At 36.3% G+C, this 19,543-nt stretch overlaps 1 non-coding gene across 1 annotated transcript; it reads left to right on the forward strand.

The window, feature by feature from the left end:
- The first annotated feature begins 972 nt into the window (after positions 1-972).
- Positions 973-1,079, forward strand: LOC150041389 (U6 spliceosomal RNA). The gene has a single exon (XR_016533931.1). It is a non-coding gene; the product is annotated as a U6 spliceosomal RNA (small nuclear RNA).
- Positions 1,080-19,543: the final 18,464 nt, after the last annotated feature.

A 19,543-nucleotide genomic window follows, 5' to 3' on the forward strand; every position in this document is an offset into this window, starting at 1 on the left:
CCTAACAAATTTCAGATATACATTACAGTAGAATTAATTACAATCACCTGCTTTACAAAAGTTCCAAAATGTATTTATGCTTCATAAATAAAATTATGTCCAGAATATTTCAATTTCAAATGGGATTGTTTTTAGTACAGCGATAATTTTTAATCCCTTACAAGTCAGCTTTTTAAGTCTAGGCAAATGATAAAATTGTTGCTATAATAAAGGAGAAAGCAATTCATTACTGTGAATGTGTCTCCAGTCTTTTTGCTTTTCTAAAGAAATGAATACAGGGACAGATGAATTAATCAATTCGCAGAAGATTGCCTCTGATTTTGTGCATTTTCTTATCCAGAAACAATTTTATTCAAAATTAAGTCCTCATGGAAATGATCATATTTAAGACAAAAAATTCATTAGGAAGGAATTCTTTTCATGAATACATGGAAGTCTTATATCAAATAAATGACTAGTAAAATCAATCTCCTTATGTGTAGTTGCAACACTGCAAAAGAAACTGGGCTCTTTTTAAATATCAGATTACAAAAGCTTTTTCTGTTCCATCAGGTAGGATATGACAAACATGTATGCCCTTTTTCAAATGGCTCAGTGACCACATCCCCCGAATGATTCTTCCTGTGTATGTGACAAAATCCAGCTGATCTCTCATTAGTCTTTCTGAAGGGTCATTAGAAGCTGATAGGTCACCAAACAATAATGCCAAGTTTGCACTATTCTTTACAAAGTGTTACACTCATCCTTCTTAACATAGATTCCTGAGACTTATATCACCATTTCCTGTGAAGAAAGTTAATAGTACTGTAGCAATTAAAGTTCCTGTGCCTTAAGAATTTTCTAAATATATTTTCCATAATGTATTTTTTCTCTTTGGGATTATTACATTGTATGTTTTGCACAAAAGCCGGTTATTCTGACTTATAGTTGTACAAATATCTTGATAGAATCAAAAATAAAAATCAACCATAAGTGCTCACTTTGGCAGCACATATACTAAAATTGGAATGATACAGAGAAGATTAGCATTGCCCTTGCACAAGGATGACACACAAATTCGTGAAGTGTTCCATATTTTTAAGAATGTAAAGGACCTTTTTGATGAAAACTTTAAGACCCTGAAAAAGGAAAGTAAAGCAGAACTAAGGAAATGGAAAAACCTCCCATGCTCCTGGATTGGAAGAATCAACATCATGAAAATGACAATCTTGCCAAGGACTATCTACAAATTCAACACAATACCCATCAATATCCCAATGTCATTCTTTAAAGAAATAGAAGAGGCAATCTAAAATTTGATATGGAATAATAAAAGACCCCGTATAGCAAAAACATTTTTAGCAAAAAGAACAGTGCAAGAGGAATTTCAATTCCAAACTTTAGACTCTATTAAAGAGTTATAATAATCAAAACAGCTCGGTACTGGCACAAGAACAGGCCTGATGACCAATGGAATAGAAGTGAGGACTCAGATATTAAACCACATACCGATGGCCACCTAATCTTTGATAAGGGAGCCAAAAAATAGAATGGAAGAAAGACAGCCTCTTCAACAAGTGGTGCTGGCAGAACTGGTTAAGCACCTACAGAGAAAGGCTGGATAAGTGGGACTGCATTAAACTGCAGAGCTTCTGTATGGCAAAGGATATAGCTAGTAAATTAATTAGGAAGCCTACAGAATGGGAGTAGATCTTCACCAACCATACAACGAACAAAGGCCTCATATCTCAAATATATCAACAGCTACAAAAATTGAATCACTCCAAAACTCATCTCCAAAGTAACAACCATCCCATTAAAAGATGGGCCAAAGACTTAAAGAGAGTCTTCTCTGAAGAAGAAACAAAAATGGTCTATAGATACATGAAGAAATGCTTGACATCTCTGGTCATAAACGAAATGCAAATCAAAACAACTCTAAGATTCCACCTCACTCCAGTTAGAATGGCCAGGATCAAGAAAACGAATAACAACAGATGCTGGAGGGGATGTGGCCAGGAGGGATCCCTACTACATTGTTGATGGGAGTGCAAACTCGTCCAACCACTATGAAAATCAGTATGGCAGTTCCTCAAAAGACTAAATATAGAACTCCCCTATGACCCAGCAATTCCACTACTTGGCATTTACCCAATCGTCCAGAAACAAGGACATACTAGATCCACTAGCACAATGATGATAATTGCAGCACTATTTACCATAGAGAAGATATGGAACCAACCCAGCTGTCCCTCGGTTGATGAGTGGATCAAAAAAATGTGGTATTTATACACAATGGAATTCTATGCTGCTGTCAGAAAGAATGACATCACCCCATTTGTTAGGAAATAGAAAGACTTAGAAAAAATCATATTAAGTGAACTAAGCCAGACTCAAAGGAACATAAGCTCAATGGTTTCCCTCATTTGTCATAATCAGTAGAAACCTTGGGCTCTCCTAGCAGAGACTTGCAATAGAGCAAAACCTAGATACATAAGGCCATATAGTATGACACTAAATGTAAGGACCTCCAGGGTATAGAAACAAAAGTCATAAAATGAGTGATTGTTGCCCCTAATGTACTGTTATCTCTCATCTCTTTTGCTGTCCCTTTGTTATCTCACATTGTTATAATATTTCACCTTGTTATATGATATATTTTATATATGCTTAATTGATTATTTGAAATAGGAGAGGGAAGGGGGGAAATCAAGATGAGTGATGGAGGAGTGGAAAATAGGGAACATGACATGAGAATGGGTATCAATATTTGTGAAGTAATATACCTTCTATCTGGTGAATATAATGTAACCCTTGTATTAATTACAATAAAAATATATGAAAAAAATCAACCGTAAACACAAGGGAATCTCTCATACTTGAGTCACATGGACTTTGAGGGCATCAAGCATAAGGGAGGAAAAAATGTAGAGGAAAGTTAAGAAAGAAGAGTGGAAAAAACAAAAACTCACAGATGCAAAGGTTCGTGGGAAACCGAAAGACCCCAAGTCCAGAGCACATTTTTTCCCCATTCCTGCATTTCTTTTTCTATTGTTGCTGATGGAGCCAGGAGCATGGCCTAGTGGTAGAGTGCGAAATTCAAAGCCTTATACATGGGAGACAAGAATTGTAACACTGAGCCCCATTCTTAGTCCATTTTACTCCTTTTTATCAGATACAATCCAGACATGAACCATAACAGAAACTAATAATTTCCTACAATGTGGAAGATCCAGGAGAAATTTAGGATATACCAAGAACATCAGAGCCCAAATATCTATGAGGGCTTAAGTATAGAATTCATCTGGGAAGAAAGTACTCACCCAGACCTCAAAATATCCTGCATCAATGGAAAGCTCAAATCTAATTGCCTGCTAGAGAATTAAAGCAATGACAAGTTTTAAGTAATCAATATTTTATTTTTGTCCTGGTAATAGGACTTGAACACTATGCGCTCACTTAACCTTTTCGTTCAAAGTGGTTAACTTGAACAAATGGCCATATAAATCGGAAACTTTAAAAAAATAACAGAAAACACACAAAATAAAGTTAAGGGGATAGATTTTTAGCACTATTGTATAAGGCCTTATTTTGAGCCACAGCATATTCTGATTCACATATCTATCATCTATTATTTATTTGATATTGACCAGTAACCTATGTTTTGGGTTTTATTCTTGCTAGATGGAGGAAATGACAGTATTCAGCTTAATCATTTGAGGGGTATTTGACTTGACACTTAAACAATTACCTGATATAACTGTTATGTACATTTTAGTTATTATTTATATTTTAGCATGACTTATTTTTCATAACAACTATCTAAATTTGATTGTGTCTTTTCTATTAAAGATTTTGCATATTATAGATTTTATCTGTCACATGTATTATTTTCAGTTTACTAGTTGTTTTTTCAACCTTGAAGGTGATTTCAATTTACTCTATCAAATCTTATTTTCGATTTCTTTTATGAATTCTAGTTGTAATTTTACATATTAGTATATAATAGGGCTGTCAATCTCATACATGTAACTCCAGCTACTCAAAAGATAGAAGAATGTGATGAGAGGACAATTTGGAAAAAAACTTATCAAGATACCCCTCAATAAATAACTAAATATGATGACACACATCTGTAATCCATTTCCATCTCAGTGTTAGTAGGAAGATTGCAATCTGGGCCTTGGCAGAGAGCAAGACTATCTGAAGATTGAAGAGAAAGGAAGAGAAGGAGGGCTAGGGGGAGAGAGAGAGGGAGGAAGGAAAGAGAGAGAGAAATGGCTGGCTAGAGAAATGGCCCAGTTGAAATTTCAAACCTCAAAACAAAGTAAAAGGAAGAAAGAAAGAAGAAAGAAGAAAAAAGAGAAATAGAGTAAGAGAAAAAAAATGAGAAACAGTGAAAATGAAATCATGTGGTCCTTCACCCTCTCAAACAAATATCTGCATGCAATAAATGCTGAATATGCACTGTATATTTAGTTATATATCCAAACATATTCAACAATGTTCAATTGAAAATCTACTACCTTTTAACTAATTAAAACATTATACTATTTCTACTTCTTCTAATTCTTAAGGTCAAAAATGACAGATCTAATTCTTCTACATAAAACTGGCAAACAAGAGGGACCAGCTAACTTCTCATCTTCATCGTTAACTTCTATCCATATCCATTAGTTATTCATCTTAAAACAATCCAATTTGTTTTTATGCTTTGTGCCTCATTCTATGTGAAAACATTAAGGTTACAATTGTCTCAAAATTAGCTTCTAATATCTTATTATATATATAATAGCCTATTAGACCTTGAGGTCACATCATCTAATTTTGTAAGTCTCTTATTTGAACCATTTACATTTTAAATCCTTTTTACTGTGTTCTATCTAGCTATCATTATAATATACAGTATGCAAAATGGGATGTACATATTTGGTAGAGTATGGGAACAAGAATTTATGAGATCTTTGGCCTGTGTTATATTTGTTGTTGGTCTGAAATTCATATTGATGCCTTTAACAATTTTGGTCATTTAGGACTGAAATTCTCCTATTATCCTCTGTGAATGTGTGTGTGTGTGTGTGTGTGTGTGTGTGTGTGTGTGTGTGTGTGTGTGTGTGTGAGAGAGAGAGAGAGAGAGAGAGAGAGAGAGACAGACAGACAGACAGACAGACAGACAGACACAGAGTGAGAGAGATCAGAATTTTATTTACTTCTAGAATCTTAAAGCAGCCTAGAATGTATTTCATAGTGGTCAAAATCTAACAACTGGCAAACCACATCTCAGATATAAAAGTATATGTCTCATGACAAAATTGATTGAAATATAAAATTACTCCCTATGAAGTCTCATTTGTGGTTTCTACTGTGAGTTCCAATTTGAAAAATTATAAAATTGTAATATTTTGGCTGGGGATATTATTCAGTGATAGAACACTTGTAAAGTGTGTGTGAGGCCATGGGTTCAATACCCAGTATCACCAAAAATTAAAAAAAAATACTTTCAGGATTTTCTAATCTTCTAAGTACACATTACCAATAATATTTCACAAAAATCACTTTGGCTTTAAAAATAAGCATTTCCATATTGTGTAGCAGTGACTAATCCTAACTAATCAAGAGGCAGAGACCTGAGGATCACAGTTTAAAGACAGGCAAGGCAGGAAATTCTATAAGACTCTTACTTCCAATTAACTACCAAAAGTCCAGAAATAGAGCTGTGGCTCAAGTGTAAAGTGCTAACTTGGAGCACAAAAGCTCAGAGACAAGGTATAGGCTCTGAGTTTAAGCCAAGCACTAGCCAAAATATAAAAAGAAAGGAAGGAAGGAAGAACTTTCCATAATTTTAACTCAACTGAATGTATGTATGTGTGTGTGTGTGTGTGTGAGAGAGAGAGAGAGAGAGAGAGAGAGAGAGAGAGAGAGAGAGAGAGAGAGAGAGAGAGAGAGAGAGAGAGAGAGAGCGAGAAAGGGTCCTGGGTTTGAACTTAGGGCCTAGGCATTGTTGAGCTTTCGTGCTAAAGGTTAGAACTCTATCACTTGAAACACAGCTCTATTCCTAGCTTTTGATGGTAAATTGGAATTAAAAGTCTCAATGGATTTTCCTGTCTGAGCAAAGATCAAGCCATGATTCTCGGGTCTCAGCCTTTTGAGTAGCTGGGATTACATGTGTGCATTACCATTACATGGCAATGTAAGCATTTTAATTGTCCATAAACCTAAAAGTTATCTGTACATTAGACAGAACCAAAAATGGAGGGTCTGAAATCATTATGCCATTGGTTATAAACTGTCACATCAGGTTTAAATACCTAACATAGCTTCAACTTTTTTTTTTTTTGCCAGTCCTGGGCTTGAGCTCAGGGCCTGAGCACTGTCCTTGGACTTTCTCAAGGCTAGAGCTCTACCACTTGAGCCTCAGCACCACTTCCGGCTTTTTTCTATATATGTGGTATGTGGTACCGAGGAATCGAACCCGGGTCTTCACGCATGCTAGGCAAGCACTTTAACCACTAGGCCAAACTCCCAGCCCCCATAGCTTCAACTTTTAAGTTGACTTTTGTTTTGCCAATCCTGGGACTTGAACTCAGGGCCTGGGCACTGTGCTTGGACAGTTTTTGCTTGAGGCTACCACTCTGCCACTTGGGCCACAGCACCACTTCACCACTTTCAGCTTTTTCTGTGTATGTGGTACCAAAGAATTGAACCCAGTGCTTTCATGCATGCAAGGTGTGTGCTTTACCACTAGGCTATGCTCCAAGCCCAATCTTTGTTTTTAATTTTTTTTTTTACTATAGTATGCATTCTCATATTAACAGGTGCATTTGTGAAGTGTTTCTCAAGCCAAGTATATTTTTCTTTCCACAGTATATGTGCCTCTTTCAGTAAGGAGCTTCATTCTAAAACATCCAGTCATCATATTAAAATTAAAATTGTTACCATACGTCCAACTAAGTTTAACATTGAAGAAAATTCCTGCTCCCATTGTGAGTTTGCACAACTTTCCAGGTGAGCTAGCACTTTACAATCACCATAGCAACCAAGGGGATTATAGAGAGGATTTAGCTTTCTATTATGATCTTCAACTCAATCTGGATATTTAAGTCCTAAGTTGGCCCGTCTTATCTCCTTGTGAACTCCAAATATTTTTCTAACACACTCATTATCATATTTTTATTCACATTTATCCAATTTATTAAGAATCAAAAAGGAGATGAGGTTTAATCATATAAGCTATGTGAAAAAAATAAATAATAAGCAAGTTTTTTGAACAGTAAGTTGTTGGTATGGGACATTCCAGTGTTCATCCTCCATATGAATATCAAGAACTATAAATGCTCAATGATACCTTCATAAGAGCTGAAGAAAACAGAAAATGTCTGTAAAGGGAAAGGAAAAGTTTCAGTTAAGAAAATAGGAAATGCAGTTTTTCACTAATTCACACATCCACCAATGCAGCACATGAGGTGAATAATACCGTTTCCTTCGAAAAAGAAAAGGACACTATACTCTTCAGTTTGCCTTGAACAGCTAGTTAAAACTGTCAGTCTGAGCTGGGCGCTGATGGCTCATGTCTGTAACCCTAGCTACTCAGAAGGCTGAGATCTGAGGATCACAATTCAAAGTCAGCCCGGGCACAAAGGCCCATGAGATTCTTATCTCCAGTTAATCACTAGAAAACCAGAAGTGGTGCTGTGGCTCAAGGGGTAGGGTGCTAGCCTTGAGCTGAAGAACTCAGGGACAAGACCCAGCCCCAGAGTTCAAGTTGCATAACAGATCAAAAAGAAAGTGTAAGTTCAAATCATGTGTGTATGGAAAGTGGCAGACAAGTGCTATAGTTTCGGGACAAGTCTTACAGGAGAGCATTTCTAAACTTCTACCTGGAGAAGTATATCGGTATCTTAAAGTCCATTGATTTCATCCAAGTATTTTAACGTGGCTCCCAGCTGAAACTGAGGTCCGATCTTTCTTGATTTCCAGCTGCCTGCGAGTTACTGTGTCTCAGTAATACAGTGGCCTGTCCCTGACACTTTTAGGTCCAACAGAGAATGTCCCAAGGGAAAAGATTAATTCACTGAATTTCAATCATGGTGCAGCTGAGCACTATGTGAAGCTTTTTGCCCACAGATTTTGGAATGTTTCTATGTGCAGCCTCACTCCTTTGACAGAGGAGTCTATTTTGGTATTAGGTTAATAGCCACAGGTCAACGCAGCTGTTCCATCCTAGGTTCGGTATGGTCCTCAGCAGTCGGCTGGCCTCTATAACCTTAGACTTAATAACCACCCAAGCACCAAACCACATGTACATTCTTAGTCCATCTGGTTAAAACCTGCAGATCCAGCCACTAGCCTGGTATTAGGGATAGAGGTTCCAGGACAGTCCAAGTTTAAAAAAAAACACAGAGACAGATCAACCTACACAAGCCTAGATTTCAGGCCTAGTGACTATCAGATCTCCTCTTTAATGTCCCAGGTAGAAGACCAACCATCCTAAAGATACCATCAGTAAGCTTATTCTCAGTCAATGGCTAGATGCTTGGTCAGAGTCTCTGGTAAATGTAAGTATACTTCAAATTCAGAATGCTTTAATAGTCTAAAAGGAGATATGAAGATCATATACATGTTTAGTGTGAAAGTTGAGAGGAAAATATTAAAACTAACAATAGTTAAGATAATTTATTAATACATATGCATGTGGTTGTGAAATGTAATTTAAAAATATAAAATGGGAGAAGTGAAGTTTTTGCCAGTCCTGGGCTTGAGCTCAGAGCCTGAGCACTGTCCTTGGACTTTCTCAAGGCTACAGCTCTACCACTTGAGCCTCAGCACCATTTCCTGGTTTTCTTCTATGTATATGGTACCGAGGAATCAAACCCAAGTCTCAGTGCATGCTAGACACTCTACCACTAGTCTAAACTCCTGGCCCTGAGGTTTGGGTTTTATACGAAATAAAAATTAAGTTGCTATCAGTTTGGAATGGATATTAAATGTATAAGGGGTTTTACTTAAATCTCAGGGAAATCTAAAGCCAAAATGTAGAGTAGATACACAGAAGATAACTATGAAAAATTTCAAGGTTTTTATAAAAAGCCCTCAGATCAAAAGGGAAAAAGGAAAACAATAAGAATAGAACAAAGGATTTACAGTAGTAAGTTCTTATCCATCAATGTTTTCTCTGAATGTAAACTGAATAATTGACTAATCCAAAAAGTTAGAGTAACTGACAAGATAAACGTGAAAAAAAAACAGGATACCTGCTACCTTACAAGAGCTTTAAGAATGCACAGAAAAAAGTGAAAAGATACTTATATGGACAATACAGAGAAAGTAGGAGTAGCAAACGATGTTTATATCAAACAAAATAAACTATAAGCCAAAAAAAACCCAGAATGGAACTAAGAAGGCCATTATATAGTGATAAAGAATAGAGGGTATATTATATAACAACTTTAATATATACCATAAAGCTACACTAATCAAAGCAGCAGCATAATACTGGCCTAAAAGCTGATATGTAATGCTTGTGTTTCATACTTCTTATCCTAGCTACTCAGGAAACTGAGAGTGGAATAATTGGGATTTAAAGCCAGACCAGGCAAGAAAAAAATCCTAGTAGATAATCTCCAAAATAATGAGCAAAAAGAAGAGTTGCAAAGAGTCTTTCAAAGAGATGTTGTACTCTCAAGTTGCAGGTATAGCTCAAGTGGTAAATCATTTGCATAACTTTTGTCTGTGAAAATTAAAAATAATTTAAATTTAATTTTAAAGATTTGGACTATTGACAGGAGCTCAATTTAATGAAACAACATTACAGATCATTGAAAGCTAGAACAGGACCCAATGTTAGAGAACAAACTAGAAACTTAAAGTTTTCTTGTAGATACCAGCTAGTGAAGGGGAGATAACTAGGAATCACCTTGAATCCAAATATGCCATTCTCCTTACAGTGGTGGGAAGAGGAAAGCCAGAGCAAAAGAGGTTGCAGAGAATAGTTACAATTTTCTCCTTAAATTCTGAGTCAAAAGTTTTGAAATCTGACAAGTGTTTGTTAATATGCACACAAAACCAACATAAGCGTGAAATAACCCAAATTTCCCATACACATATTCTGTCTTAGTAAAAGTGTACCATTGTAATATATTTTCCTAATTAAGTGAAGTAAATGAAATCTGGAAAGGACTAAACATGTAGACTGTTTCTATGGATAATTTGAAGAGCCATGCCCTGGTAGCTTGTGACTCTAATCCTAGTTACCTCAGGAGGATGAGATTTAAGGATAGCAGCTTACAGCCAGCCCAGACAGCAAAGTCCATGAGATTTTTATCTCCAATTAAACCACCAGAAAACCAGAAGGAGAGCTGTGTTCAAGATGGTAGAATCCTAGCCTTAAGCAAGAGAGTGACCAGGCCCAATGCCTACAAAAAAAAAAAAAAAAAAGAGAGGGACCGGGAGTTTGGCCTAGTGGTTAAAGTGCTTGCCTAGCATGCATGAAGACCTGGGTTCGATTCCTCGGTACCACATATAGAAAAAAAGCCAGAAGTGGTGCTGAGGCTCAAGTGGTAGAGCTCTAGCCTTGAGAAAGTCCAAGGACACTGCTCAGGCCCTGAGCTCAAGCCCAGGACTGGCAAAAAAAAAGAGAGAATCTATAGACATAGCCCACTATTTCCTCCCAATTCTTCAGATTTCAAAACATAATAATCAACATGTTTTCAGAATACACTTTCTACAAAATAATCTCAAAAACAAAACAGGTACCCAAATTAATTGCACTAAAAGCCTACACAAATTTAAATACAACACACTCAATGATTATCTTCTGTTCTCCAGTTCCTCTTCTTGAAATTCTTATTTGGGGATAAGTGCCATCAACTAAAAAGACAAAGAAGAGCATGTACATTTCATTTTACCTACCATAGTGATGTGCTCATGGAAAAGAAAGTTCTGACTATTAATAAACTCAAGTCTTTTCAAAGTTGGTTGGAATCAAATTGAATCATTTGAGAAGCTAGTATTTCTACCCTTGAACAAACAATTTTGAGCTTTATCTTTACCTGCTGGAAAAACAATGTTCTATTTCCTAAGGATTTGCTGACTTTTCATTAATATCAGGCAACATATAAGCAAGGTTTTGAATTAAGGATCAATAAAAGGATATACACGAAAATCATCTTTTTCACTGCTCTCTTCTAGTTTCCCTATATACTGTTAACTGTGTTATGTTTTTAATATAATATATCCCCTCCCAAAGATTCATATATTGATGTCTTGATGGCCAAGACAATAATTTAAGGAGGCAGCACTTGAAACATAGCTAGATCATGAAGGCCTGAAGCTTGCCAAAGGATATACCTATTCATGAATTCACAGCTCAACTGGCTATTAGGATGTAGGACCTAGATGAAGGAAGTAGTTGCTAGGGAAATGCCTTAGATGGGCAAATCTTTCCCACATACATTCTTCTCTCCCTTCCATCTCCTCCTTCTCCTCTTTCTCCTCCTCTTCTCACTCCTCCTTCTTCCTCACTCTCTTCCTCTCTCTCTCTCTCTGTCTCTCTCTCTGTCTCTCTAGACTGTCTCTCTCTCACACCCTCTCTCTGTTTGTCTCTCTGTCTGTCTGTCTGTCTGTCTTCCTCTCTCTCTCTCTCTCTCTCTCTCTCTCTCTCTCTCTCTCTCTCTCTCTCTCTCTCTCTCTCTGTCTCATTCTCTCTCTCTCTGTCTGTCTCTCCCTCCCTCCTTCCTTCTTGGATTCCATCTCATATTATTTGCCATGATATTTTTCCTCATCATGGCCCAGAAACAATGGAGCAAAATAACTATAGATTGAAACAGCAATCCAAAATAAATCTTTTTTCCCTTTAAGTCATTTATTTTTTGTCACAAAACCATTTAACGTACAGCAGTCTCTTCTGTACTTTATGAGAACTTACGCATATTCACGAATATATACTTACATTTTATTACATAATACTGTGTGCCGTATACTGACCCACACCTTGCTTTATCCACTGTCCATGATTTTAAAATGATAGATACTTGAAGAAAGGAACCCACCTTTCTTTTTTCTTCTGTCAGTAGCAGGGCTTGAACTCAGGGCCTGGGTGCTGTCCCTGAGCAATTTTTTACTCAGATCTACTGTACTACTATTGTCAGCCACATCTCTACTTTTGGTTTTCTGGTGGCCAATTGGAGATAAGAGTCTCATGGACTTCCCTGGCTGGCTTTGAACTATGATCCTTAGATCTCAGCCTCCTGAGTAGCTGACATCTGAACTGAGCCCTGGCAACTGGCCAGCACACTCTTTATTTTTACTACGATGCCCCATTCTATGGATGAACAACATGATATTTCATCATTTACCTTCTTCTACAAACAATGCTAGAACAAATATTCTAATATTAATATTTGACCTATGCATGTGTGTCTACATAATATAAATGCCTAGAAATAGAATTGTTCAAAGTCCATGCATTTTTTATTTTAATGGAAATCCCCACACACTTTTCCACAAAAATTACCAATCTTCATTAAGAACTTGGTGTTTTGACCAAATTTGTATGTGATTCTGGTGTCCACTGAGCTACAGCATCACTACATAATCTGGTGTTTGAAGCTTGGAGTTGTAATCTGAATTCTTGCTCTGTTTTCCTTCAAAGCCACTTCTTCTAGGAAGCTTTCCTGTATCTTTTAGCCTAATACTCCTCAAATTTTAATGTGCATATGAATCACTTTGATCTTGTTCAAAGGAAGATGGCCTGAAATTCCCTAACACTCTCCCAGGTGAGACTAATGCTTTTGGTCTATGGACCACACTTTGAGATGAGTTGCATTGTTCTACGTGTTCTATGGGACTCCTTCAGTCAGCAGCACATAAATCAGCAGTTAGGTTATTTTTAGTATAGTAGTGCTCAGATCTATTGTGTTAGAAGCCCTCAGTGATCCTTGAAATCACAGAGGCTCACAAAAACTTTTTTTATTTATATGGGTGGTATGAATTCAAGTTACCACTTTTTCAAGTAAAACTAAACAGTTTCTAGTTGCCTATTTTACTTCAAATAGAAAAAAATAAATTCAATATACATATTAATGTAACTGGTATATCTTTCTGGAAACAAATACAAAGCAAAGGAATGAGTAAAGTGACATTGTTTAAAATGTCTTTATCACTGGTCTGTAATAGCCCATGTCTGTAATCCTAGCTACTCAATAGGTTAAGATCTGAGGATAACAGTTTGAAGCCAGCCTAATTAGGAAAGTCCAAAACATTGATATCTCCAATTAAACACCCAAAAGCCAGAAGTGGATCTGAGAGTCAACTGGTAGAGTGTTAGCTCTGAGTGGAAAAAAGCTAAGCGACAGCTCTCAGGCTCTGAGTTCAAGCTCCAGAACTAGCAGAAAAAATTAGTCTTAAAAACATACTGTATTCTTTCAGATGTTTCTGCATCTAATTTTCTGAATGTTGTGTGTCACGTAGCCTCAGAAAAACTAGATTGTATATTCCTAAGAGATTGAAACAGGAAACAAATATTGTCTTAATATTATGAAAACAGGTATGATCTTAAAGATTACAGGCATGAACCACCAGTGCCCAGCCAATATGTTATCTTCTAAAAGAGACAAACAAGTCAGCAATTCAGGACCTCAGTGTATTTGAGGAGAGTAAAGGCAAGATCAATGTCTGTTTGGAAATAGCAGGAAGGCTTATCTTCCCAGAAGAAACACAAATCTTCATCCCAGCTTTAATCCCAAAGTATAGAAACTGAAATGAATGCCATTTCATTATTTCTATGTGAATTATATGTTCTGAACACACTGAATACTTGGGCACTTATAACCCAACAGAAAACATGCCTAGAGGTAGGAACTCGGGTGGAGACTAGCATTCTGTTCTACATATGCCTGAAAAAAATCACTTTAGAGTAAAATTAGTTTTTGTGCCAGTACTGGGGCTTGAATTCTACGCTTGGTTGCTGTCCCTGATTTATTGTGCTCAATGGTCGCTCTCTACCACTTGAGCTACAGCTCCACTTCTGGATTTCTGTGGTTAATTGGAGATAAGAATCTCACAATGTTTCTTGTCTGGGCTGTCTTTGAACTTTGATTCTCAGATCTCAGTCTTCTGAGTATGTAGGATTATAAATGTGAGCCACTGGCATCTGGCAATATTTAATATTATTTTCTCACTTAAATTCATCTCAAGCTTCATATATTCACTGTTAGAAATGATCAGTGATAAAATGGAATTTGTACTTTAGTAATTAAGATTGATTTGATTGGTAGGAAGGGATTAGATTATGTATTCCTCTGAGCGACAAAACACAGATCCTTGAAAAATAATATAGGCAAGTATGTGAAATATCTACCATCAGGGAATACTCTATCTTTTAGAATTCACTGCCTAAATAAAACTAAGGTAATTTTCTTGATTCAAGATACAAAATTCTATAATTGCAGAACAAGCCATAGACAAGTAATCAATGGAGGATTTATGTGCTAGGAATGCAGCACAAAAGAGGAGATAGGGAATGAAGAGGATTCTGCTTCACTGTTAATAACAAACACAAGTAATTGAAAAATATGCTTTTATGTGATAGAATTTAATGAAATTAAGAGAAAATTGCCACTTTATCTACAACATGGAAAGCCAGGTTTCAAATTCCATCCTATAATTTTGACTCTACTTTCTGCCTACATAGAAGCTATGTTAGACTGCCTGACAGTTCTACCCAGATATTGCTGTCACTGTCAACTGTCTTGATATCATTATCCTTTAGTAAGTTAGTATTTTTCTTTTTCTGCAAATGAAGAGATAAATTATCATACAGCACAATATGTGCAGATAATAAAAAGTGCAAAATGGAGTCATAATGTTCATGACTTTTGTAATCAATGAGGAAAATAAAAATAATTCTCACAAATATATGAATGCATGCATTGCCTAGGTGGGGAAAATAGTGTACTTCTAAATAATATAGACATTCTTTAAATTTCTTTTCGGGCAATATTTTAATTGTAATGTCTGAACCTTGAATCATTATTATTTATTAATTTAAATATTTATGAGGTACAGCATTGTACCTCAGGCAGCATGCAGGTACAAACAAGTACAATAGTGCGTGCTGAGGTATAAACAGAGGATTAAGATTACAAAAGAGATTTTATTTAAATACAAACTTTTAGTTGACATCACCATTTAAATCAATGAATAAATTATTTTTATCTGCATCAGAATAATTCATGTTTTGTTTCAATCATACTTCATAAACTTACATTCATTCAGTGTTATCATTTTCTCAATATATTATTTAAGCACCTATTATGTACCCACAAATGAAAGGAGATGTAAAATATTTGGTTGAACTACAGGTCCTATCAGTCCCAACATATTTTACCATATACAGTATGAACATTACTTCTGTCCCAATTTAGGGAATTGTTAGAAAACACAGAAATCAGTCTCATTTCAATACAACAAAAATGGGACAGCATCTACCATATCTAACTTCTTTGAAGATTTTCTAGGGTATCTGAAGATGAACAAGTACTGGTAAATTCTCTTAAGGAACTTACAGTTACATAAATAAGTCCAATATATTTTTAGTATTGAATAGGACCAACACTAAGGCACTCTGAAAATCCTATAATAAGGACAGTAAGATGTACTATTTAAAATAGGCCTAGTAGCCTACATCCATAATCCTAGCCACTTGAGAGGTAGAGACAAGAGGTTGGAGATTTTAAGGCTAATCAGATTAAAGTTAGGTGGACTTTCTCTGAAAACCAATGTACATATACAATATACAAATGAGAATTGGACTCAAACCATAAGTGCTTACCTAAGGGTAAAGCCCTGGTTCAGTCTTTGAAAGATAGCCTTTGATATATGAATGGGATTTCGGAACAGCATTGCTATAGGCAGGAAGACATAGAATCAATCAGTGAAGAGGGTAATGATTAGTTTGTCATAGCTGTAAAGGAATAAGAAGGAACTAAGGAAGACCAAGACCCCTGGTAAAATTGGAGGTACTGGCTAAAATATTCCCATTTACTTCTAAAATTCACCATTTTACTCAATACCAGTTTTTATTTCCATGGGCTTCCTTTTATTACCGTAGGCCTTCCCTGATCAATGCTAGCTATTACAATTCAGCACTTAATGAAGCAATTTCTTATCTAGCTCATAGTCATATCTGTTATGATAGCTGTGGATGGACTCAGTCCATCCTGGTTGGCTTTTGCTCCAATCTAAGCAAAGTCAGATTAATAATGAAACAGCAGTTCTGCTTCTTAGTTGTTTGCAATTATCACAAGCAGTGTTTCCTTATAGATTGCCTCAGCCACTCAAAGCACAAGTATAATAAAAAAGGGATTATTAGCTCAATACCACCTTAAAAACGTTTGTCAGTGGCAACTAGTATAGTCTTATTACTCATTGTATGTATTTATTAAATATCATACTGTAGTATTATGCACACATACATATATATATATAATCATACATGATCATTAGGCATCAAGTAAATTTTTTCTGTAATTATATAGTATCTGTTATTTTGGTTCTTTCTCAGAATTTTGTACAGAATACTCATAAATGCGCATGTTGCCATATAGCAGTACCAAATAACAAAAAAATAATTAATTATTTTATTATTTTCCTAAAAGATGAATTGAATTTTTATAAATGTGAACATTTATTCCAAATACTTTATAGATTAATTCATTTAATCATTGTAACAATTTGATGAAGCAGGTATTGTTTATTAACCACATTTTATACATGAATACATTATGGCTCTTGAGTTATAAATAAATAAATTGTATAAATGTGGGGGGGAAAACTCCTTTGTCTGATTTGAAAGTCCTCATCTTCCACTGCTTTTCCTTCACAGGTTAGCTTGAGTCAGTGCTACTTAAATAGGAATAAAATTTTAAACCTCACTAAATAAAATATGACATACATCTGATCTGAATACATGAAAACTACATACACATGAAAGAGTCTCTACTGAATACCACTGTAGCTGCCCCTGTGGAAATGACAAATTCTTCAAAGTAGCTTTGAGAGCTGAATTTTTTTTTCAAAAATTCTCCTAACAAAAGTGTCAGTTAAGACTGAGACTACCTTAACCTTGAGCTGAAGAGTTCAGGGAGAGCACCCATGACCCACAAACAAAGAATGAGGCCACCCTTTAGACAGGAGAGCTTGCTGATGTATTATCTCCAGTTAACACTGCTTCTATTTGCAGCACATATCATCTCAAATTTCTGAAATATCATTCTAAACCACACTTAAACAGAATATACCAAAGCTTGCACCAAGAACCAAGAATGATTTGTGTATATATAAACAAACAACATCATGTAATACCCATTGATCTCTTAGCTTGTGAAGACATAAAGAATGGCTATTTGAGAGAGGTATACTACATAGACAAAAGAGGAGGTACAGCTTACAGCAAAATGGAGGAATCTGCGAGTGTCTAGGGAGTGCTGGGCCCTCCTCATTCAGAATTATTGTATTCATTTTCTGGGGCAACTGTAGCAAATTTTAACAAATTAGGTGGCTAAAAATATTAGACATTGTCCGGTGCTGGTAGCTCACAACTGTAATCCTAGCTACTCAGGAAGCTGAGATCTGAGGATCACTGGTCAAAGCCAGTCCAGGAAGGAAAATCTGTAAGATTCTTATCTCCCATTAACCACCAAACAAAAAAAAGGAAGAAGTGCTGTGGCTCAAAGTGGTAGAACAAAGAAAAAGATAAGGGACAGCACCCAAACCCCTGTTCAGGTCCCATAACTGCCCAAATAATATACTAGAAGTTGAGTCAGATAACAGTGGCTCACACCTGTAATCCTAACTTCTCAAGAAGCTGAGTTCTGAAGATCATGGTTCCAAACTAGTCCAAGCAGGAAAGTCTGTGAAACTATCTCCAGTTAACCACTTAAAAGCTAAAAGTCAAGCTATAGCTCAAGTAGTAGTGCACCATCTTTGAGCATAAGTATAAAAAATATCGTCTATGTGTAGCATTTGCTTAGGAAAGTCTAATGTTCTCACTGTGCTTCCATAATAAGATGAGAAGAATTTCTTATAATTTATCTCATTTACTTACAAATTCTGTTTTCTAATATATGAGTATTACATATGTATGATGATAAATATGAACACATATGTATGAGCATCTTCTCAACAGTGGGAGTACTGGTTGGTTGAATAATGCACCCCCCCTCAAAGAAGACCTAGGAGCTTTGAATAGTTTACCTTATCTAGGATTAGGTAAGGATGCTGATCACACATCACACATATTTTTTTTTTGTCAGTCGGTTGTCCTGGGGCTTGAACTCTGGGCCTGGGCGTTGTCCCTGAGCTCTTAACTCTGAGCCTGGGCATTGTCCCTGAACTCCTCGGCTCAAGCTCCTCAGCCACAGCGGCCACTTCCATTTTTTGGTGATTAATAGAAGATAAGACTCTCTCAGAGTGGCCTGAGCGTGGTGACTCATGCCTGAGACCTGAGCTCAAGCCCATGAATGGCAAAAAACAAAACAAAAAAAATTGAATATGGAGCCGGGGCTTGGTGGCTCACGCCTGTAATCCTAACTACTCAGGAGGCTGAGTTCTAAGGATCAAGGTTCAAAGCCAGCTCCTGTACAAAAGGAGCAGGAACTCTTATCTCCAATTAACCTCTAGAAAATTGCAAGTGGGATTTGGCTCAAGGGTTGGGTGTAGCCTTGAGCTGAAGAGCTCAGTGACAACTCTTAGACCCAGACAGAGTTCAAGCCCCATGACCCACCAAAAAAAAAAAGAGTCTCATGGACCTTTTAGAGCCTGGGCTGGCTTTGAACCACAATCGTTAGGTCTCAGCCTCCTGAGTAGCTAGGATTACAGGCGTGAGCCAACATGCCTAGCTCACACATATCCTTTTAAGGAGGAAGGAGAGTCAGGAGATGATGTAAAAACCTTATAGAAAGATATGATGTAAAAAAAGCAGAGGTCAGATGAAAGAGAAGCTACTGTTGGACTTAACTATGGAGGAAGGTAGCACACAATAATGTATGTGGCTGGCCTCTAGCAAATAGGAAATTAAAACAAAACAAAACAAAACAAAAACAGCTTCTATTAAACCACCTCCAAAGGGACAAAGCCTCCTCAGGTTCTGCAATTTTGGGAATTGTGACCTCAAAAACTATATTGCTTGAATTCACTAAATTTATAGAAAATTAACATAACAGTGAGAGCAAATGAACATAGGCATGTACCAACTTTGGTTTTCTCCAGTCTAATATCTGGTGTATAACTGGTTGACTATACTGCTGCTCAATGAATGAATAAGCACAGTAACTGTCATACTGATGGCAATTTCCATTGATATATTTGGTCAATACGGTAGATCCTAATATCATCGTGGCAAGAATATTTTTACCCCTCCTAAGCTTCGTGGTATTGTAATTTGAATTTCAGAGAATATTGTGAACAAGACAGGACAAGCAGACATGCTGGAAATATTATTTAATAAGAACATAAAATAATCCCATGGATCACCTTAGTAAAAATAAGAAAAACAAGCATGGGAAAC

The sequence above is a fragment of the Megascapheus bottae genome, chromosome X (genome assembly GCF_031878675.1).
Source record: "Megascapheus bottae isolate mThoBot1 chromosome X, mThoBot2.hap1, whole genome shotgun sequence".
Taxonomy (NCBI): Eukaryota; Metazoa; Chordata; class Mammalia; order Rodentia; family Geomyidae; genus Megascapheus; species Megascapheus bottae.